Raw genomic sequence first — 23,380 nt, forward strand, 5'->3', positions numbered from 1 at the left:
GGGCACTTATTAACACCCTTTCTTCAACGGTGTATTCAAATATGAAATATTTTCTGTAAGCACTCTGGTAAAACGATTCCCAGTAGCGGACAGATCACTTAGATGCTGGTTGTACCAGGGACATGCCATTCTTTTTAACACCAAGGAGTTGTAATGATGCAACTAGTGAGACATTTAAAAAAAATTTTATTTCTAGAGAGAGGGTAAGGGAAGGAGAAAGTAAGGGAGAGAAACATCAATGTGTGAGAAAAACACCCATCAGTGGCCTCTCAACACGCTCCTAACTGGGGACCTGGCCCACAACCCAGGCAGGTCCCCATTGCACCAGTGACTTCCGGTTTGCAGTATAACGCCCCACTCACTGAGCCAGGCCAGTCAGGGCAGTCCTGAAACTTTCTGAATGCCTCATTTTTTATTATAGCTTTATATAAATTCAGCATATGAGTAATGCTTGAAAGTAAATTAACATTGTTAAGAAGGCTATACAATAATATAAAGTACTTAACATTTATGAGACCATTTATTAAAGAAAATGCCATTACATAATAATGGGGCTACTAATTTCATATGGAAATAATACTGTATTAATTTGATGTATTCATGCTGACAGTGAACATGATATTTTAAATTTTGCTGTCACATAATTATGCTGCTACTTCATGAATGTTACACTGTCACCTAGGAAAACTCTTCTTTGAGTGTAGATCTGTGATCTTCAGCTTCAGATGGCAGATTGTAATGTATCACTGCGGTATTTTTAAGTGAAGAGGTGGGAAAAACTCCTGGCTGAGTCATAAAGCTGAGGATTTTTCTTCCCTGATCTTCTACCTGTAGCAAGGCTCTCTAGAATAACACTGGCCTCTAGCAAAGGACTGAAACACCGTCCTAGTTCTGCAAGGCAAATGAGGTAATTGGGTGTGATGTTAGGTTTGTAATGAGAAGATGACTTAAGGTTGTGAGTCATGGTCTGTATAATTATTGCTTAAAAAAAGAAGGCATTCAAAGTGACAGCAAGAGTTAGAAGGATTTGAAAACCAAATCTGTACTAGTCTGTCAATAAGAACATTACAATAATGAATGACTGACTGGTACAGACCTCTTAAGTCCTTGACTCTGTTAAGCAGTATGTTTCTGTAAAAAAAATGAGCACATATATATATATTTTTACATTTAGTGAGTTTAATCTTTAAAAATATGAATTACAAGATTAAAAGCTACAGTACCCTTTCGTTTTTCTTGCTCTGATAAAAGGCATCATCTGGGTGTTTTTTTTTTCTGTATCATAAAAATAGAACACTTAAGTTCAGATCTTGGTGTAGGATCAATGGCATATCTGCACCTCGGACCCTTGGCTCATGATGGGATCATTAAATGCACCTCCTTGGATCTCTCCCCTAAGGGAATTGACCATGAGCAGGGTGCTCTTGCCAAACAGCTGGAACTCATAGTGCATGAGCTGCTCCCAAAAGCCATTGCTGGGCTGGATGATGGGCTGGCATGACTCGGTCCATGTGTGGATATGCAGGGACACAGCCTGGTCCTTCCTGACTTAGGTGAGGCAGAAGGCATCTGGGAGACTCACACCAGCCGCACAGTGGAGCAGCGTGTGGCCCTGCTTCATCTCCATGCCATGGATGTGGTCAGCAATGGGAAGTCACATTCTTTATGTTACCGAACAAGAGGTCCAAGGGGGGGCAATATTTGGCCCACCTAGGGATGCCAAAAACTGCTACAGAACAGGGGCCCCTCTCAAGGACAGAATACTAATATCTACTGGGCTCTTCTGTCTGCCGCCAATTGGAAAGACATCTCTCAATGCTAGAGATTTGTGAAAAGGAAACGAAATTTTGTTTAGTGCTATTCAGGCCTAATGCCTCCACTAAAATATCAAAGTCCTTTAGGGTATACACCTACACCCACACAGCGCTCCCTTCTCCCACTGTCCCAACTCCGGGTACCATAAATCAGGAAAAGAGCACATGTCTGTTTCAGGCTACTGGTATCGTCAGCTGTGTCAGGCAGGATCTCTAGTTAATCCAAAGTACTGTGCTACCCTCCCACAGTCCACTGGCAAGAGTTCTTTGTACCCAGTTATCCAGTTCCAGTCAAAGTCTCTCCTGCTTTCCAGGCCACGCGGCCAAAGGGGCACCCCAAAGCCTCGTGGGCCTCTTGTACCAAAGCTGCAGGGGTCAGCACTCTGACCAAAAGCGTGTAGCTTTCTTCTTCACCTGGCTGCAGGGGTCCCCATTCTGGCAAAGCTTAGTGGTACTCTTTGCCAGACTACCACTCTAGCAAAGCAGAGTTCACACTCTGCTGAAACCGCGTGGCTCTCTCTTCTCTTCACCTCGGCAAGAGGGGTCTTAACTCAGCTGAGACCGCGTGGCTCTCCCCTTTGCACCTTACCAAGAGGGGATCTTAACTCTGCTGAAACAGCGTGGCTCTCTCTTCCATGACTGCAGGGGTCCTCACTCTGCCCCAAACCACATGGCTCTCTTCTCCAATGGCGCCACGTCTCGGTTTAAATCTCCGCACCCCTCCTCCTTTGCGGCCCTATTTCCGACTCCTCCTACAATCAGTTACACCTGCCAGGACTCTCATACCCTCCCAGCTTTACTGGGCTGCCATCATTAGTCTGGACAGGTATCGCCCCATGTCCTAGAGTCGATCAATTCCAAGCTATCACGCAGGTGCTGTAACTCGGGGGACCTGCCCCTAGTTACATCTTGGGTAGAAGCCACTCCCTTCTTCCTGGCTTAAAGCATGGTTCCAGCTATTTAACATATCTATGAAACCAGTTAAAAGTTATAGATATGTTAAATGGCCATTCCAGAGGTTAGCTGCAAAACTGTTGCTGTGCAAAATAGCTCTCAATGGCCCTGGCTCCATTTGTTCCTTCCCCCTGGGGGTGGACATCTTAATATTTCCTGGACACCTGAGGTCTGGACCCCATCCCAAATCCTTTTCTGGGGCCCCCCTCTTGGCTGCGCCTTGTTACATTTATGGTCAACAAAGAAATCCCAGAGAAATGAGATGGATGTGTCAGCCACAGGCACCTGTATATATATGCTGGATGTCCTCATAAGGTGTTCACCAGCTGCACAGACATATTGATGGCTGTGGTGATCTGGTTGATGAAGAGCTTTAGTTTGTTGTCGGTGGCCACGCCACTGGGGATACACAGGCTTCTGGTGATCTGTGAGAGGCAGCTGTCCCAGGGCTATGGAAATTGAACCGGGAAGGTGCTTGGAAATGCTGTCAGTAGGCTGGTGGGTCAGCAGCCAGTGATGAGTCAAGGCTGCATCTTTCTGCCAGGCTGTGTCCATGGGAAACCCGTTAACTGCCCCACAATCACATGGGGGCCACAGCGGTCCTAGCTGAGAAGTTGGGTAGGCTCAGTGCTCAGTCCACTCCACTGGCCCAGCCCGTCTCCACGACAACGTACTGGGCAGCAGTACACTGGCCTCCAGGGACAATCCTGCCACATCCAGAAAATGAGCACATATTAGGGCAACTGATTAAAAAGTACAAAAGTTGATGTAGTGATGCATTGGAATAAATAATGCCTGAAACTTTACTCCCTGATGGAAGTGAAACCAAAATGCACAACTATATCTCTGTCCAAAGTTTGCTAACATTTCAGGAAGTAGGTTAAAGTGACAGTGGGTAATGCAAAATAGCAGACATATTTCTTGCCATGATATTTGACAGCTGTCACTGGCAGTGTGTTTTCTTAAACTGATATCAGCTGCTAGTTATACACTTACAATTTATGGTCAGATTAGGGTGGAAGGTTGTGGTACCCACGTATATAAAATAATATAATAATGTTCTATTTTTTTGGAACAAATTTGTTACATGAAATGTCAGATGAGTCATTTTGCTCATGTCAGATATTTGAAAGTAATGGAAAGATGCCAACGTGGAAGCCCAGTAATTCATGCACTGGTGTAATGGAGCAAATGAAATGCAAAGCTCTCGTGCAGGTCCAATTTCAGCACCAAACGCTTACCTGTCAGTCAGCAAAATTGTCCCTGAATAAAAATGAACCCCATCTGAGAGGCAGAGCATTTTAATACACATCATATTCTTTGCTTCTATTGCACAGTAGAAGCCACTTGGAAAGAAAGAGAATGCAGCTGAAAAAGACATTTCACAGCAACCCCTGAGCATGCTGAAAATCTTGCTCGCACTACTGCCCACAAAAGGTTTTTGGTTTGCCCTTTCTCTCCTGTGCTATTGACAAACTCTTTAGCATTACTCCCCTCTCCCCTCTGTACCTCTTATCTACACGAAAAGGTGGCTGATTTACCCTGAAGTGAGAGATTTGGCCACTCAGGGATGTGGAGACCAAGTTTTAGACAGGTAACTTCATTGCTGCGTGGATGTAGCTGGGGGATGTTTTTATGAAAGTGACAATTAAAAATGTGTGTTGCACAAATCAGAAGTCAGACATACCCTTGCAGAAATGATTATTATGGCCCCAAGGGACTTCCATTTTTTTGAAAAGCCTTTCATTTTGGAATTGGTTCTCACTTTTCTATATGAGCAAGCATCTTCCAGAAATGAGGTGTCCTAGTTTTTTTTTTTTTTAGACCCAATTCCTTGTGGTTTTTAAAAAGCAAATGGGAAAGTTAAGAATTTGTGTGCTTCAGTGCCCACACACCCCGGGCTTCTTGAACCCTACCTCTAGGAGTCATGATTCATTCTACCTTCCAAATACCTATTTTCCATTTCTGTGTTTTAAGACTCTTATGTGCTTATAGGAACCCAAGCAGCTATTGAAAACCAGTAATGACTAGATCTTCTAAATATTAATGATTGAGAATGAACTAGCAATCAGAGCTCAAAAATATAATAAAATAAAGTGTGCTGTATTAGAAACGATAATAATTAAATCAAGCCAAGGTGCTCTGCACTTACAACTGCACTGATGCTTGAAAAATTATGAGTACAGGGAAAATTTACATAAATCCTCTTTTAATGATGTATGAGGAAAAAGGAAAGAAAGAAAACCATGGTCACGGGACTGAATTTCTTTTAATCCCCTGGTTCAAGTGGCCCTAGAAATAATCATACTTGTATCAATCTATATTGCATGACTTTTGTAAGATGTGAAAATAGTGTTTTTCACTAAATTGTCACTTATTATTGTTCATTTAGGGCCACTAACATAGAAAAATTTCTCAGCTACAGTGTCAAAAGAATAGGGACAATTTGATGTTTTCTTTTGATGCTGTTTGTTGATATCTAGACCACTGTAGCTTGATTGCCTAACATTAAACCTATAATAACAGTGCAATCATAGCAGTATCATCATGAATGTTGTTACAATGGAAACAACATTTACACGGCTTCAGAATGGTAATTATCAAACTTTTTGTCATGAGGCGCTTATTTGCCAGCATTGATCTGCCCCGGTCAGTTGTTAGCTCTTCTCATCTGAGGTGTATTGATTGTATAATCAGTAGATAGAGGCTGCGGGCAGATGAAACGCCGTGTTGTTGGGCAAATTATCGGCTGCTTGCCTGTTGACCTGGACCCTGCTGGTTATACCTCAGACACTGGTGGGATTATTACTCATTTCAGTGACCCTGCTTTGCGACAGAGCACTCTGTGTTATTATACAAGATAAATGCCATCCTGCTTGCTGTGGTCGTGGCTCACTACACAAGTGTCGGGGGATGGCTGGTCCCCAAACCAGGCAGCATGTTTCAGATGATAATAAAAAGAGGCGTTTTCCAAAGACTTACCTTTTCTGTGTTCATTTGTCTCTCTATGTGAATATAATAATGAAGAACCAATGTGTACCTGGCTGATGATAATAATGAGAGCTTACGTGCGTATAGCACTTTATCATGTCCTAAGGGTTGTGACAGTCAGTTAATATTCTTGTTTTACCAGTGGGAACATGGAGGCATAGATGCAGCTAACCCTATGGGATAAAATCACTTGGCTAATGAGCCTCAGAGCTAGGTACTAAATCTATTTCCTCTGAATATAAGTCGAGACCTTTCTGTTCCATTGCTCTGCTTTATTAGGTTATCTTACCTGACAGTAGATATGTGTGTACTGAAAAATCTAATGTTTCATCCAGCCAGATTAAGAAAAAATAAAAGACCTTAATGTTATTTAAATAAATTATTACATTGGGTAACTTGGGAGACTATTTGAGCCATTAACTATTTACAGCATTCCAAAGGCTAAGATCTAACATAGGACTATTTTAAAAGACAAGATTATTTTATATAAAGAGTAATGTGAACTTTATAGCTGGCAGCTGTTTACAATCTAGATGTTTCTAGAACATGTTATTTATGTGGGAAATATTTTCAAGGTTATTTCTTCTGCCATTTCTTACTTTTTTTAGTGTGGCTTCTCTTGCATTTTGGAGTCATTCTGTGCCTCATAAGTGACTTCAGCATGGTGTTGTATGCTAATGCCTAGACTGGGCCTTTCTGACACTATGTGGAAGCCTATTTGGATATTAAAGTCACCCAAACACACATTTGTTAAAAATCTGAAAGTGTTCACAATGGCATATTCACCCTCTCTCTCAGAAAAGGCTATGAAAAGAGTGTACTTGACTACCAGTGCAATGCCATAAAAATATTAATGTTGTGCAGCTGATCATCTGAATCGTAATTTAGATGAAGAGACACTTACCCACTGTTCTACATCTGTAAATGCTCTCAATTGTGCCTGGTAAGCCAGCTCGCTCTTTCTCTCTCTCAACTACTCAGCCGTTGTATTGTGAAGGTCAGTGGTTAGCTGCGCATTATATTTTAAAGGCATACTCACAGCAAGTTGTTCTATAAGCAAGTGCAGCAGTACCACTTTCTTCTTTGGTCTTAAGTTTTGCCACTTCTGAATCATGATTGGGCAATGATTTTTTTCCTTCTTAAAACTAAGAATATTTTTTATATTCTTAGTTTTAAAAGACCAAAGGGCTGATCTCTTACCTAAAATACCACAGGAGATATATGTGAAAGTGATATGCAGAGGTGGCCGGAGTTGAGGTATTAGCATTTGTATCTCTGTGAAACCCAAAGGAAACAGCTGTTTGAATATTCTTCTCATCTTACCTAATGTAGGCAAATAGCTAAAAAGTAATGCCTAGTTTCTGGAATTTCAAGCCTTTCAAAAGAAGCCTTAATTTGTGTACATATTCCTTTCCTCTATCTATGGCTGCTGAAATACACACTGGCTACCAAAGTAGTATTTAAGATAAAACAATTACCTTTTTCAGACTTTCCTTCCAAAAGCTAAAACATAGGTAATACTTATATAGCCATTATTTATATACTGATTCCATTGTATTGTTAGCTCATGTCTGACCTGTTTTAATATTTCCTCCATTGCTTAATACTGTGCTTTGTGTTTTGATTCTAATATTGGTTAGAATGGACTGAACATTCAGCCAAGTATTTACTGAGTACCTACCATATATGAGATGCGGTGGGAGATACCAGACACAGCAGTCAGCGAGGGCAACACCCACACAGCCCCTGCCTCCAGTGCTTGTGATGGAAAAGAGGCGAAACAGACATTAAGAAACAAATTACATACTTAATTGTTTAATGCAGTTTCCCCTCTGATGTGCCTAAACAAAATTCAAGACATTAGTTTCTCCAAAAAGAAATCACATCAATTTTATGCTCCCCCAGTTACAGGGACCTTTAAAAATCAACCTTTAAAACTCTACTGTACTTTTAAAATACGTACACTTTTCTGGTACATATTTGATAAGTTTGAACAAATGTATAAATAAACATAACCTCATGTAAGTATATATCAGAATATATGTCCACCTAAACATATATGTGTTTAAAGAAGTATATACATATATAAGTATATGCATGAGTATGTGTGTATGTGTGTGTGTGAATATAATCATCACTTCACTCAAGATATAGGACCTTTGTATCACTCAAAAAAGCTAACTTGGCGCTCCAGAGTACAACCCATGACTTTCCTCAAGCCCCTAGATATTTCTTTCCTAGAGTTTTAGAGAAATGACATCATAGTGTATACTATTGTATATGAACTCTTTGTACCTGGCTTCTTTTGCTCAGCCCAATGTTCAACTTTATTTTCATCTGGATTCTTCCAGTGCCTAAGCTAGAAATCTTGGAATTATCTTGACTTTTCTTTCTTATCTCCTTTATCTGGTTTTTCATGAAGTTTGCTATTTTTTTTCTTTTAATGTCCCTTCAGTTTGGTTCTTGTGCTTCTCATCACCACGTTCTCACCACCTGAATCTGCATTTCTGCATCACTCTCCTACTTGGTTTGTCTTTTTCATCAGTCACTACCCTCCGTTTTTCCCACTGCTGCTGGATAAATCTGACACCTCATTTTCTTCCTGACACCCTTTTGAAAGGAAAAGAATCTAGCCCTTACTGAGAACACTCCATTAGGCACTTTTATACATTATTTTATTTAATTCTGTGAAGTCTCATTAACTTCATTTTACAGTCAACAAAAATCAAGGCTCCCAACAGTAGTTGAACTGGAATTTGTGCCTGGTTCTGTCTGCTTCCAATCCCATAGCCTTCCCACTGCTCACTTTTGCAGAAACCTACTGGGGCCCCCTTTGGCTAACAATTTGAAGTCCCCACAATTCTGGTCTTCAAAGCCTGACAAAAATTTCTTCCTCCACCCCAGATCATACCCTCCCAACCTACCCCTACAACTAAACTCTTACATTTTCTGGTGCTCTAAAATAAGTCCTGTCTCCTCTGGTCAAGTCGGTTCTCTCAGAGGCTCAAATGCTGCACATTGTTAGCCCCTGTGTCTTTTCACATATCACGTTTCTGCTCTGGAATTGTCTCATTTCTGCCTAGACAACATTTGGTTATCTATGATGCTCACACTGTCCCAAGTTGAAGTTGCCTCGAACAATTGTAAAGGCCTCACCAATCTTTATATTAAGGGACGAATCTGAGAAGGGTAAATAAAGAATTATAAAGAGACCCATTGCTGAAAAACAAGATTTAACCCTGGTTTTCAGTTTGAAAATTAATAGGGAAAATAATTACTAGTCATAAGATTAAAAATTTAAATTTAGATTAAAAATTTAGAAACTTTTATTTTATAGTAAAAAATTAAGAAAAACACTGACTGTTGCCCTTATCGCTTACCTAAGAAAAAGAAGTTAAAAAAACATGAACAGTGAAAGGACAGCAAACTCACAGTTATTAAGAACCACACCTAAAACAAAAGCAATCTAAAAGGACAGCTAGATCAGGAGTGGAAACATAAAAATGAAGATCTCAAGGAGGGTTAGCAACAGGGGAGTGGGAGAAGAAGGGGGGAGAAGGTACAGAAAATAAGTAGCATAGACAGTAGATAGAAAATAGATGGGGGGGGCAAGAATAGTATGGGAAATATAGAATCTAAAGAACTTGAGACACATGGTCATAAACTAAAGGAGGGTAAGGGTGGGGATGGAGGTAGGGTGGAGGGGAATGAAGGGGGGAATAGAACAACTGTAATGGCATAATCAATAAAAAAATAAATTAATAAAAATAAAAATAAATAAATAAATAAATAAAAAGAAATTCTTATCTGTCAAATTTCTAACCTTCTGAATGGGCTAGGTGCAGCTGGTGGTAGGTGCTGGTGGCCTGAGTATGTCCTAAATCAACTACATCATACAGTGTCCGTGGGAGTAGAATATGAGGGATAAGGAAAAGGAAAATAAACTTTTTTGCCTTTGCCTAATCGATGGTGGCTCTAAGAGAAAAATAGAAAAGGGAAAATTTTGTAGAGAAAAAAAGTTGGCCTATTATATCTTATTAACATTCTCTTAATTCCTTGTTCTTTTTAAAAATGTGTATCTTATTAATTATGCTATTACAGTTGTCCCAGTTGTTTCCCCTTTGCCCTCTGCACCCAGTATTCCCATTTCCTCCAGCAGTCCCCTCTCCCATCTTAGTTCATGTCCATGTGCCATTCATTTAAGTACTTTGGCTTCCCCATTTCCTATACTGTTCTTAACATCCCCCAATTTTGTACCTACCAATTTGTACTTCGTAATTCCTCTACCCCTTTCAACATTCTTCCCCTTTCCCCTCCGAACTGATAATCCTCCCAGTGATATCCATATCTATGATTCTGTTCCTGTGCAGCTTGTTTCTTTAATTTGTTATTTAAATTCAGTTATTGATAGTTGTGAATTTATTGCCATTTTAATATTCATAGTTTTGATCTTCTTTTTCTTATATAATTTATTTTAGCATTTCATATAATAATGGCTTGATGATGATGAACTCCTTAGATTTACCTTGTCTGGGAAGCACTTTGTCTGCCCTTCTATTGTAAATGATAGCTTTGCTGGGTAGAGTAATCTTGGATGTAGGTTCTTGCTTTTCATGACATCAAATACTTCTTTCCAGTTCCTTCTTGCCTATAAGTTTTCTTTAGAGAAATCAGCTGAAAGTCTTATGGGAAGTCCTTTGTAGGTAACTGTCTGCTTTTCATTCACTGCTTTTAAGAGTCTATCTTTATCTTTAACCTTTGGCAGTTGAATTACGATGTGTCTTGGTGTGGTCCTCTTTGGATTCAACTTGTTTGGGACTCTCTGTGCTTTCTGGTCTTGTATGTCTTTTTACTTCACCAAATAAGGGAAGTTCTCTTTCATTATTTTTTCAAATAAGTTTTCAATTTCTTGCTCTTCATCTTCTCCTTCTGACACCCATATGATTTGGATGGTGGTATGTTTGAAAATGTCCCAGAGACTCCTTAGCTTAGCCTGATTTTCTTGAATTTTTTTCTTCTTGCTCTTTTGATTGAATGCTTCTTTCTCCCTTATGTTCCAAATCATTGATTTGATTCTTGGGTTCACCCCCTCCACTGTTGGCTCTCTGTAATTTTTTCTTTATTTCACTTAATGTAACCTTTATTTCTGCTTTGGTCTTTTGTATGCTGTTGAAGTACCCAATGATTTCTTTGAGAATCCTGATAACCAGTGTTTCAAACTCTACATCTGACAGATTGCTTACCTCATTTTGTTTAGTTCTTTTTCTGGAGGTTTTTAAAAAATATATTATATCGATTATGCCATAACAGTTGTCCCATCCCCCCCTTGATTCCCCTTCACCCTGCACACTCCCTTCCCCCACATTCCCCTTCTTTAGTTCATATCTGTGTGTCATAAGTTCTTTAGCTTCTACATTTCCCACATTACTTTTGCCCCCCCCATCTATTTTCTCCCCACCATCTGTGCTACTTATTCTCTATACCTTCTCCCCCCTTCTCCTCCTCCCACTCCCCTCTTGCTAACCCTCCATGTGATCTCCATTTATGTGGCTTCACCTCTGATCTAGCTGTCTGCTTAGTTTGCTTTTGTTTTAGGTGTGGTTCTTAATAACTGTGAGTTTGCTGTCCTTTCACTGTCCATATTTTTTATCTTCTTTTTCTTAGATAAGTCCCTTTAACATTTCATATAATAAAGGCTTGGTGATGATGAACCCCTTGAACTTGACCTTATCTGAGAAGCACTTTATCTGCCCTTCCATTCTAAATGAAAGCTTTGCTGGATAGAGCAATCTTGGATGTAGGTCCTTGCCTTTCATGACTTAGAATACTCCTTTCCAGCCCCTTCTTCCCTGTAAGGTCTCTTTTGAGAAATCCACTGACAGTCTGATGGGAACTCCTTTGCAGGTGACTCTATCTCTTGCTGCTTCTAGAATTCTCTCCTTCATTTTAATCTTGGCTAATGTAATTAAGATGTGTCTTCGTGTGATCCTCCTTGGGTACAGCTTCTTTGGGACTCTCTGAGCTTCCTAGACTTCCTGGAAGTCTATTTTTTCCCAGATTGGGGAAGTTCTCCTTTATTATTTGTTCAAACAAATTTTCCACTTGTTGCTCTTCCTCTTCTACTTCTAGTACCCCTATAATTTGGATGTTGGAACACTTAAAGATGTCCTGGAGGTTCCTAAGCCTCTCCTCATTTTTTGGAATACTTGTTTCTTCATTCTTTTCTGTTTGGTTGTTTCTTTTTTCCTTCTGGTCCACTTCATTGATTTGAGTCCCAGTTTTCTTCCCATCACTATTGGTTCCCTGTGCATTTTTCTTCATTTCACTTAGTGTAGCCTTTATTTTTTCATCTAATTTGTGACCAAAATCAACGAGTTCTGTGAGTATCCTGATCACCAGTGTTTTGAACTGTGCATCTGTTAGGTTGGCTATCTCTTGGTTGCTTAAAAGTATTGGCTCTGGGGCTTTGATTTGTTCTTCCGATTGAGCTGTTTTTGATCAGGTTGCACCTGTTACGTATGAGGGGTGGAGCCTTAGCTGTTCACTAGGTTGGGGCCCTCCTCATCACTGGGTTGTGACGCTGTATGTGGGGGTAGGGTCAGAGAGGGGCAATGGCGTTTGTTCTGCTCTCTCTTGGATTTCAGTCTTCTCTGCCACTTCCCATAAGCAAATTGGGCCCTTCTGGTGCTGGTTCTGGGTAGGTGGGCTTGTGTACATTTTAGGACCCGGTGGGTCTCTCCAATGAACTCTCCTGTGAGTCTGGGAGTCTCTCCCAGCACCTCAACCCCTGAAAGTTTTTTCAATTGGTGCTTTTAGGCTTTATTTCCTTTTGCTGGGGCCCTGGGTTGCATGATCTGTCTCACTGCCCATTTTTACCTGGTTTATCTGTGTCCGCAGTCAGCCAATCGTCTTGTGCCCTTTATTGGGTTTGCTTATTTTCTCTCCGAGCCCAGGTCACCAACCACCGCTTTTCCCTGCCGGGACCCCTCTCCGCCAGCTGTGGCCTCTGCCCCTCTTACTGGTCTGGATGAATGGTTCGTTGTTGTCGGACTTCGGTACAGTTCAATTTGTCTGTTGTGTTTTTGCTTCTAAATCTTTGTTGTCCTTAAATTTGATTGTACAAGGAGGTAGTGTTTCCATCTACATCTCCATCTTGGCCAGAAGTCTTTTTCTGGAGTTTTGTTCTGTTCTTTCATTTGGGTCATATTTCTTTGCCTCATTTTGGAATCCTCCCTGTTTTTTTCTGTGTGTTAGGTAGAGCTGCTGTGACTCCCTGCCTTGGTAGTGTGGCCTACTGTAGAAAAGCACACCTGTAAGTTGTTTGGAGTGGAGACATAGGTAATTTCCATGACGGGGCAACCTGTGTCACCACTCTATGGCTATGTGTGGGGAAGGGCTCAGAGAGGGCAGAATGCCGCTGCCTGGCCTCTGGAGTTTTTCCCAGGAGGAAGCTGTCTCTCAGCACTCAACCTATTGCCTCTCACTTCAATTTCTCACTGTATGCCATTGGTACCCTCCCAGATGTTGCCCTGGTGCTGAATCCCAGTGTGAGTAAGTTTGTGTGAGTCCTAAGTCCATTGTGGGTCCTTTAAGACAAGTCTCTTGAGTATTCCACAGTTTTTTCCACTGCCCCAACCCCCACTGGTTTACAGCCAGAAGTTATGAGGACTTACCTTCCTGACATTGAAACCCTGGGTTGGGTGGTTTGATCTGAAACTGGGATCTATTGGTCCCAAGTTATCCCTCGTAATTTTTATCCACCACACTGAGGATATGGGACTGCCCATTCCATGTCACTGTGACTCTCTGTACCACTCTGTGTCTCTGCACCGCTCCGCACCTTTCTGCCTCTCCACGCCTCTCTGTGCGTCTCTACTTCCCCACACCTCTCTGCATCTCCACCCCTCCTACTTGTCTGAATGAATGTTGGCTTATTTAAATCCTTGCTTGTTGGACCTCCATACAGCTTAATTTTCTGACAATTCTGGGTGATATTTGTTTTGTAGTGTAGTTATAATTTTTGCTGTAGTTGTGCAAGGAGGCCAGGTGTGTTTACCTATGTCTACATCTTGACCAGAAGTATTTTTTTTAAAAGAATTTTATTCATTTTTAGAGAGAGGGGAAGGGAGGGAGAAAGGGAAACATCAACGTGTGGCTGCCTGTAGTGCACCCCCTACTGGGGACGTGGCCTGAAACCCAGGCATGTGCCCTGATTGGGAATCCAACTGGCAACCCTTTGGTTTGCAGGCTGGTGCTCAATCCACTGAGCTACACCAGTCAGGGCTTGACCAGGAGTCTTAGTCCCTTGTTCTTGTCTTTGGGTAAACTGACAGCCAGAAGTCCTGGAGGCTTTTGTATTTTTAAATTAAAAATTGCTAATCTCTGAGCAACAATTCTTCAGATTATACAAGTATATTGTTTAATTATAAACTCAAATGTGCATATGAAAAAGGAGGACATTTTGGGTTAAGTGAGAGGTGAAGGCAAATGAGAACATAAAATGAAAAGAGGATAACTGAGATTAAGCCTCTCTAAAGAAATATGTTTGCATGGGGATATTTTTAGAGAGCTTCATCAGAGTTGGACAGGAATCTCTAGTGCACTCATATTTATGTAATTCCAGGCAGAACCCTTGAGGACTCCACTTTATAGAGAGAGGCACAATGACAGCAAAACTCTTGCAAATGTAAGATCCTTGAGGGTTGGAACTACGTCTGACTCATCCTTCTCTCTCTGTACTTAGAGTCTTGCTTTGCACATAATAGGCCCTGACAGTGAGAGGATGGTTTGCTGAATAAGAGCTTAGGCTCTGCAGTAAGACAGACAAGGATCCAAATTCCTGCTGTGCTAATTAGTCAGCTTTCTTAGCTGTTATTGTATTTAATCACTCTGAGCCTTAAAATGGAAGTGAATATATTGCCTTACATCATAGGGTTAACTAGAAGATTAAAAGAGCTAATAATGGTGGTAAAGAATTTAGCAACATGCTTGTCACATAAATTCTCAATAAAAAAGTGATTATTATTTTTATTGGTAGTTCATACAATGTTTTTTAAGTTGACCTCAAATAATTGCTTACAAGTTCTTTGGTAATGTTTGTCTATATCTTACTTGAATATCTTATAAAATATCTCATCCAGTGAGTGAGATTATGGATCGCATGCAGCTGCTCCTTAACCTGTTGCCCATAGGGTGAGATGAAAGTAGGGGTATGTTTTTATTTGTGAGCTGTGGACATGTACCAGAGGGCCTGGGATTATTATCTTGTGTTCACCGTATATGAATAATGTTGGTCCACATTGAAATAATTTCATTCCCAAACAAAAGTCACCTATAAAGACAAGTCCTACCTATGAAAATACTGCTTCACTGATAATTTATGAATAATATTAAATGCTATCTAAGTTGTTGAATAGAATGTTGAACTAAAAAGTGAGGCATTAAATTAAAATTAGCCTGATAATAGTGCATCGTGGGCACTTATGGAATGCAACAATAATTTTGAGGATGAAAATTCAAGTTAACAAGGCTCTGGCTGTGTAACTCATTGGTTAGAGCATTTTCCCAATATGCCAGGGTTGTGGGTTTGATCCTCAGTCAGGGCACATACAGGAATCAACCAATTAATGCATACATAAGTGAAACAACAAATCAATGTTCCCCTTTCTCCCTTCCTCTCTCTCTAAAATCAATAAATTAAAAAGTTCAAGGCAACAGATATTTATGTCTTCTATACACAGAGCATAGTATTCAATTCTATAAGGCAATAGAAGACAAGCAAGATGGAGTTCCTCTGGTCTACAATAGGAAATTTGGTATCTGAATGCAATGATTAGAAAACAGTAAAAAGGCTTATTGATTAAGCCAAAGCAGTTTTAGTGCCCAGCTTTTTAAAAGGAGAGCAAATTATACCTCTTTTAAGCAAATCAGGTTAATTTTAATGCCTTTAAAGCTTTCGTGGTAGATGAAATCATTGAACAATCAATTACTCGCCACATAGGAGAGCATGAAGCACTGAGTAATCACTATCTTGGTTTGGCAAAGAACAAATTGTACCAGATCAATTTAATTTTCTTCTTCAAGAGATTGACAATTAATACAGACATGTAGGGTGCAAGATATGTAATTTATCTAAACTTCAGAAAGGATTGGGATTCACTCACACATGACATTTTAGCACTAAGTCAAAGGATGTGATCCAGTCCATACCATATTCCTGTAGGAAGGGGCCCAATTCACTGACAAGTCACAGTTGAAAATGGTGCTTACTAAGGACTTGGTGTCAATGATGAATCTTGTTTTAGAAATGCATATCCAAATGCTGAAGTCATTCTGATTGTCTATCTGTGTCTTAGATAAATAATTTAAAATAAACTCATGTATTAGCCCAAGAAAGTGCTAATGTAAGCACTTAATCTTGGAAAGATTGTTATAGTTTAAATGAAATGATCTCAAACCATAAAAATGAACCATTATATACTTTATGAAGGGCAAGTTCAAAATAACAGGCTGTGTTGATCATGAACAGTATCGAAGGTAGAGAGAGATACAAGATGGGAACAGCTTGGCCGTAAATATGACAAAGAAAAACTTGGGAGTCGATTAGTGGAACCCAATCCATGTATCACTGAGCAATTGTGCTTTTGTTGATAAGCAACACGTAATTTTAGGGTGCAAAACATCAATATGATTTGCAAGCATGACGATTCCAGAAGTCATTATTCTGCAACTAATCAGTTTTAATCACAACTCTCAGACTACTCTAATTTTACACTGCAGGGGAGCTAGAGGGTCCAGAGAAAAACATTCCAAATATGTAAGGTGATGAATAGATGCTTCTTTTAAAGTTTATGCTAGAGAAGAGAGGCCACTCTCCAAATTAGACAGAGGCATCATTTAATTTCATAGTCATTTATTGGGTAGCCACTATTGTCATGATAAGTTTATGGAGCAGTTGTTTTGCTTTAATTTTCACAAGTGAGGATATAAAACAAATGAGTTTAAGAGCAACAAAAGTTTTTTTAGGTAAAGGAAGAACTCTTATTATTGAGGTCATTAAACATCAGAATATATTATCAAAAGTATTAGAAATATCTCGTTATAATGGAGAAGGCTAGACAATGCAAAAAGTACATAGTGTTTAATATGAAGCACATTTCCAAAAGAAAAACACTACATAAGCCATAATAAAATTACCTTTGCCTTGGGTAAATTAACAACACTCACAGTGTAAGAATATTAGTAGTTGTAGGAAACCTCATAGGAGTATTCAATCCTACTGCTGTTAGTAACTTCCTCAAGAACTAACAGCAAATTTTCACACAGAACAAATTTTTCTTCTTGGAAGTGACACTAATTAACAGCAGTAGAGGGAAGAAATCACTGGTTGTTTCAAGCTTTCAAAAAATGAATTAGTTATTGCATAGTAGATACCTCTAAGGTCAGTGTTTAAAGAAGCTAGTCTGAAGAAATATGTTATTTGTACATTGGTTAAGCCCAGGTGTTTTCAAATTTTAAAATTAATTCCACATAGGGAATCAATTGGAAAATAGTGACATACAAATAAATATTAGGCTTTTCAAATGGCTACAGTTTTGACAGTTTAGAAAAGAAATAGGCAGCAAAGTGCCTAAGTTTCTATGTACATTTTTAAAAAAGATATGCGTAGAAGAAATAAACATTGTACCTGGTATATAGCAGCCCAGGAGCAGGTTTTGATCTTATGAAACACAAATCACACCTCCACCAGTGTGTGTCATCAATAATTCCAATATTACACAGCTAATACGGTCCATGCCAACCTTAAAAAAGAAAAAGTTAACATTAAATATCTTTCAAGTATTATTTTTACAAGGTTCTTTAAAAATGAAATGAGAAAAAAAGTTTCTGAAATATTTTTCTTTTAAAAAATATTTTATTTATTTATTTTTAGAGAGAGAGGGAGAGAAACATCAGTGTGCATCTTGTGTGCCCCCAACTGGGGACCTGGCTCACAACTCAGACATCCCTGACTGGGAATCAAACTGGTGACCTTTTCATTCTCAAGGTGGCATTCAGTCTACTGAGACACAGCAGCCAGGGCTGAAATATTTTTTCTGAAAGCTGTTTGAAAACAGAATAGACAGCCTAAGGTGGCATAGGTGTTGGACACTTTTGTTTGGGCTAGTGGTTCCAAAATCTGGATTGCTTGAATAGAATTTTGTAAAACACAGTCTTATTGAAGTATAATTGACCACTATAAATTGCATATATTTCAAGTGTAATTGGAAAAGTTTTGACTTACGTATGTAATGTAGGTACCAGTGAAACTTTCGCCATGCTCAAGACACTGAACACATTCATCATCCCCCAGTTTTCTCATGTCCCTTTGTAGTTCTTTCTCCCATCCCTGTCTACGCAACCATGATCTGCTTTCTGTCACTAGAGATGCATTTGTATTTTCTAAAATTTAATATTAACAGTCAAACCGTTTGTACTCTTTTCATCTGGCTTTGCTCACTTGGCATATTTATTTTGAGTTTTACCCATGTCATAATATTTATTTAGTTTCAGTAGTTCATTCCTTTTTTATTGCTGAGTAGCATTCCACTTATTCATTGATGGACATTGGGGTGTTTCCAGTTTTTGTAATTACAAATAAAGCTTTTATGAACATTTATATACAAGCATTTGTCCAGACAAATGCTCTTATTTTTCAAGAGTAAATACTTAGGAGGAGAATGGTTGGATAATATGGTAAGTGTATGTTTAATTTTTGGGGAAACTGCCAAATTATTTCCAAAATGATAGTACCATTTTATACTCCCATCAGCAGATGTAGGAGAGTTCTGCCAATACTCAATATAATGAGTCTCTTTAATTTTAGGCATTCTAATAACTGTATAGTGATATCTCATTGTGGTTTCAATTTAAATGACTTCTCAAGTGACCAAAAATGTTGAGCATCTGTTCGTGTGTTGATTTTCCATATATGTGTCTTCTTTAGTGAACTGCCTGTTCAGTTCTTTGCCCACTTTTTTTTTGGCCATTTTTTTAATTCCAGTTTTGAGAGTTCTTATATATTTTGATTACAAGTCCTTTAGTGGACTATTATTTGTGTTTATCTTCTTGCAGTTTGTAGCTTGCTTTATCACCTTCTAAACAGCATCTTTCAAAAAGAGTATAAATTTATAATTTTAATGAAGTTCGATTCATTTTCCTTTTTTCTTTACAGATAATGTTTTTTTATTCATGTCTAGGAACTCTTTGCCTAACCCAAGGTCACAAATGTTTTCTCTTGTGTTTTCTTATAGAACTTTTATAGTTTAACTTTTACAGTTAGGTCTGTGATCCATGTTGAGTAATATTTTAGTATATGACGGATGTTATGGATTAGCATTCTTATTTTACCTTGACTACCTGGTTGTTCCAGCAAAGACTATCCTTTCAACATTGAACTGTCGTTGAACCTATGTCAAAAATCAGTTGTTCGTATATTTGTGGGTCTCTTTCTGGATTATATATTCAGTTCTCTTTTTTAAGATCTTATTTATCTATTTTTAGAGAGAAGGGAGGGAGAAAGAGATGGAGAGAAACATCAATGTGTGGTTGCCTCTCGAATGCCCCCTACTGGTGACATGGCCTGCAACTCAGTCATGTGCCTTAGACTGGGAATTGAACCAGCAACCCTTTGATTCACAGGCCGGCATTCAATCACTGAGCCACACCAGCCAGGGGGGTATTCAGTTTTATTGATATACTTGTTAAAGGATGTTCTGAGACTCAATTTTTGATGTGTAGAGAGGGGGATGTTTGTCCTCACACCACCAAGCAATGCTCAGGACAGGTATGGCAGGGGACAGCTGCAATTGAACAGCTTTTTTAAAAAGCAGAAAACTATATTACAAACCAAAAATAAATAAATAAATCAGAGGTTGTGACAATATCTTCCTTAGGTTTGATTAATTTCCTAGAGGCTCATAGACTTCTCAGGAAATTCATTTGCCCACTGCATTATAGTTTGTTATGAAAGGATAGATAAAGGCTATAGATGCACCTCCAGATGGAAGAGATTTGGAGTACAAAGTATGTGGTAATTGCATGGAGCTTGCACACTGTCTGAGTACATGATCCTCCCCAAATCTCACCAACCCAGAAGCTCTCTGAATACTATCTAATGGGCTTTTATGGAGACTTCATTACAGAGGCACAAATGACTCAATCACTGGTCAATAACAATTGAGTCAACCTCCTTTCCCCTCTTCCCTCTGGCCATGGGGTGGGACTTGAAAGTTTTGACCCCCTAATCACCTGATTTCTTTTGGCAGCCAGCCCTCATCCTTAGGTGATCTTGGGGCATTCCAAAACTTCATCTCATTAACATAACAAAAGATACCTTTACCTCTCCCACCACTTGGGAAATTCCAAGGGTTTTAGGAGCTTGAGCTAGAAATGGGGCCTGGGATGAACATCAAGCATATATTTGGTATTATAAATCACAATACACTTGTCTATCTTTATATGGAAATCAGAGTCTCTTGATTACTGTTAGTGTTATCATGTAATATTAGTCTTCCAACTTTGATCTTCTTTTTCAAAGATGGTTTGGCTATTCTAAGTCTTATGCATTTCTGTATACATTTTAGAATCAGCTTGTCTATTTGACTGGCAGGATTTCCACTGACATTGCATTGAATCAGTAAATCAGTTTGGGGAGAATAGCCATTACCAATATTGAGCCTTCAAATCCATGGACATGGCATATTTTTCCATTAATTTAAACTTCATGTTTTAGCAATGTTTTGTGATTTTCAATGTATAGGTCTTGCATATCTTTTTATTGGATTTATTTCTAATCATTTTTACATTTTTAAATGCTATTTTAAATTTAAAATTTTTAATTGTTTCTAGTATGTAAAAATACAATTGACTTTGTGTTCTGCAACCTTACTGAACTTTCTTATTAGTTCTAGTACCTTTTTTTGTAGATTCCTTAGAATTTTCTACAAAAACAATTGTGTTGTTTGCTAATAATGACAATGTTACTTATTTCTTCCCATCTAGATGCCTTATATTTCCATACTGCACTGGCTAAACCTTTATTATGAGGTTGAATAACATCATAAAAGTGATGGTTGTTGGCACCAACAATTCAATGCCAACAAGAATCCCCAATTTGGGGTGCAGTGAAGAAGGAAATTTCATTAAGTGATACACTGGCTGTGAGGCAGCCCTGGGGTGAGGCCCCTCCAGGCTAGACAGCTCTGAGCTGCTCCTGATGTTCTGTCCGGCTCTGCTCTGTGTGGGTCTGCTTTGCCATGTGCTGGTTTACTCTGCTTTGGTCTCTTTTGTTCTGTGCCAGTCCGCTCTGCTCCAACTAGACATCTTCTGTGTTTCAGCTCAGCCAGGGATCCCCAATAGAAAGGGAAAGCACTTTCTCAAAGTCAGAGGGGAGCTGACTTATTTAGACAGAAGTCCGCCTGTCTATCCCTGATTGGTCCATCATCATGCAAATGAGGACTCCAAATCCTCACAGTTTGGTACAAAAAGGCATTTTCCTGATTAGTTAGAATGGAGCAGCTCTGATTGGTCAGTGAAGATGTTGATGGGGATATTGCTAGCTGCACAATTTTGATTGGATAGGGCAAGCCTCAGTCCTATTTGTTGAAACAGGATTCCAGGAATTCCTATATAAGGACTAACTCAGTTGGCAGAAGCACAGCTACAGGCAGGCAGGCAGGCAAGTGCAGAGGCAGCTGGTTCAGTGCAGGCTTCTCCCCGAGAGACCCCAGTGAAGCCCCCTGTGGCTGCTAACTCTGGGGTTTTTTAGTTGGTGGGTTTTTTGTTGTTATTTTGTTTTGCTTTAATTTGAGCCCACTTAGCCACCAGAGCCCTTTTCAGTAGGTATGTTCTTTCTCAGGGTCTGAAATATTTGTGAGGGATGTTGGGGTATAGTTTTCTCATTATGTCTTAGTCTGTTTTTTGTATGAGGTTAATGTTGTCCTCAGAAAGTGAGTTAGATGATATTCTAGCTTTTCAATTTTCTGAAAATATTTGATAAAAATTGATATTATTTTTTCTCAATGTTTGGTAGCATTCACCAGCAAAGCAGCTGGGTCTGCTTAATCTCAATGTGTGGGTGAATTCAGAAATCCATTAGAGAGAGAGAGAGAAAGAAAGGGAGAGAGAGAAAGGAAGGGGGAGAGCAAGGAAGGAAGAAAAGAAAGAAATAGGAAGGAAGGAAGGAAGGAAGGAAGGAAGGAAGGAAGGAAGGAAGGAAGGAAGGAAGGAAGGAAGGAAGGAAGGAAGGAAGGAAGAAAAGAAGAAAGAAAGAAAAAGAAAAGGAAGAAAGAGACAAGAAGGAAAGAAAAGAAAAGAAACAGAAAGTAAAGAAAAGAAAAACCTGTTTATACTGAAATCTCCATCTGATTCTGTGGTACATCCGTGTTTTTGGAACCACTGATTTGATAAAACATGACCTCTTAAAGACCAGTCCCATCATCAAGCAGACAGGAAAGTGTCAGTTCTCAAGAGGCAACAGGGTCATTCATGATCAGCCTCTGAATTTCAGCTTTGAACTGAACTTGCATCATCAAAGGCTTCGTTGTGGAACTGTGTGGGGCTCTCTATGGAGAAAACTGCATGCAGGAGGTCATTCTGGCAGCATTGTAACCAGTCCAAAGTTTTACTTTTAATTAGAATCATGCATATAGAATTATATATTGACTTAAATCTGCCACAAAAGCAAACTTTTTGTAGAAAATTATATATTTTATAAGGAAAATTAGTTATGCCATGTGGCTGATTAGATCTTTATTAATGTTTGGAATGATTAAAGTCCTTTCAATAATTGTGAAATTTCCCCCATAAAAGTCATCTTAGAGATTGTTGTTTAAACATTGGGTCCAAGTTAGCATTTTTCTGTCCTGGAGCACAGCTCTCTTTCAGGGGGTGCGCTAGTGGTGATCCCTAAGTGCTGGCACGTGTTAATCGACTGATTGCTCTCTCTGTAATATCTGTGATCAACTGTGGTGTGACTGTTTTCACAAAGGGCCGGCTTTCGGACGGATTAGTTAACTGCCTTTTTACTACGTTCTGATCCTAGGAAGATAGTACTAACGTGTGATTAATAAATTTCCATTCGCTACCTGCTTACCTCTATTTGGTCGTCTAAATATAGAATTATTTTAAAAGTCTGATGTCCATCATTCTTTGTAGTGAGTCTATAGTTAATGCTATTTACCAGCTGGGGAAATCATCACTTCATATAGAAAACATGTCATTTTATGGGCACTTTGTTAATCCTAATGAATGTTCCAGTCAAAAATAGAAACATAATATTATGTGGTAGATGGTATGTAAGTATATATATTATAATCCCTCTAGCTCAGAGGTTCTGAAACCTTTGTTTTTAATGCCATAGACCCTTTGGTATCTGGTGATGCTTCTAGGCCCTTTCTCACAATAATGTTTCAAATGTATTAATAAAATTATAGGAATATAAAAGAAGCCAATTACATTGAAATATAGTTATAAAATATGTTTAAGACACAATTGGAATATAGTAATATATGTGCTTTCTTATTACCACAATAAAATAATAAGATCTAGTTGCAAGTCTAATAACTATTACAATTTTTCAT

At 39.0% G+C, this 23,380-nt stretch overlaps 1 protein-coding gene and 1 pseudogene across 2 annotated transcripts in view; one reads left to right on the forward strand and one right to left on the reverse strand.

The window, feature by feature from the left end:
* Positions 1-23,380, forward strand: part of CAMKMT (calmodulin-lysine N-methyltransferase) — a 337,237-nt gene that overhangs the window by 174,578 nt on the left and 139,279 nt on the right. The window lies entirely within an intron of this gene.
* Positions 1,354-18,077, reverse strand: LOC119060870 (dual specificity protein phosphatase 18-like; annotated as a pseudogene).

The sequence above is a fragment of the Artibeus jamaicensis genome, unplaced genomic scaffold (assembly GCF_021234435.1).
Source record: "Artibeus jamaicensis isolate MK-2021 breed Jamaican fruit bat unplaced genomic scaffold, CSHL_Jam_final contig_465, whole genome shotgun sequence".
Taxonomy (NCBI): Eukaryota; Metazoa; Chordata; class Mammalia; order Chiroptera; family Phyllostomidae; genus Artibeus; species Artibeus jamaicensis.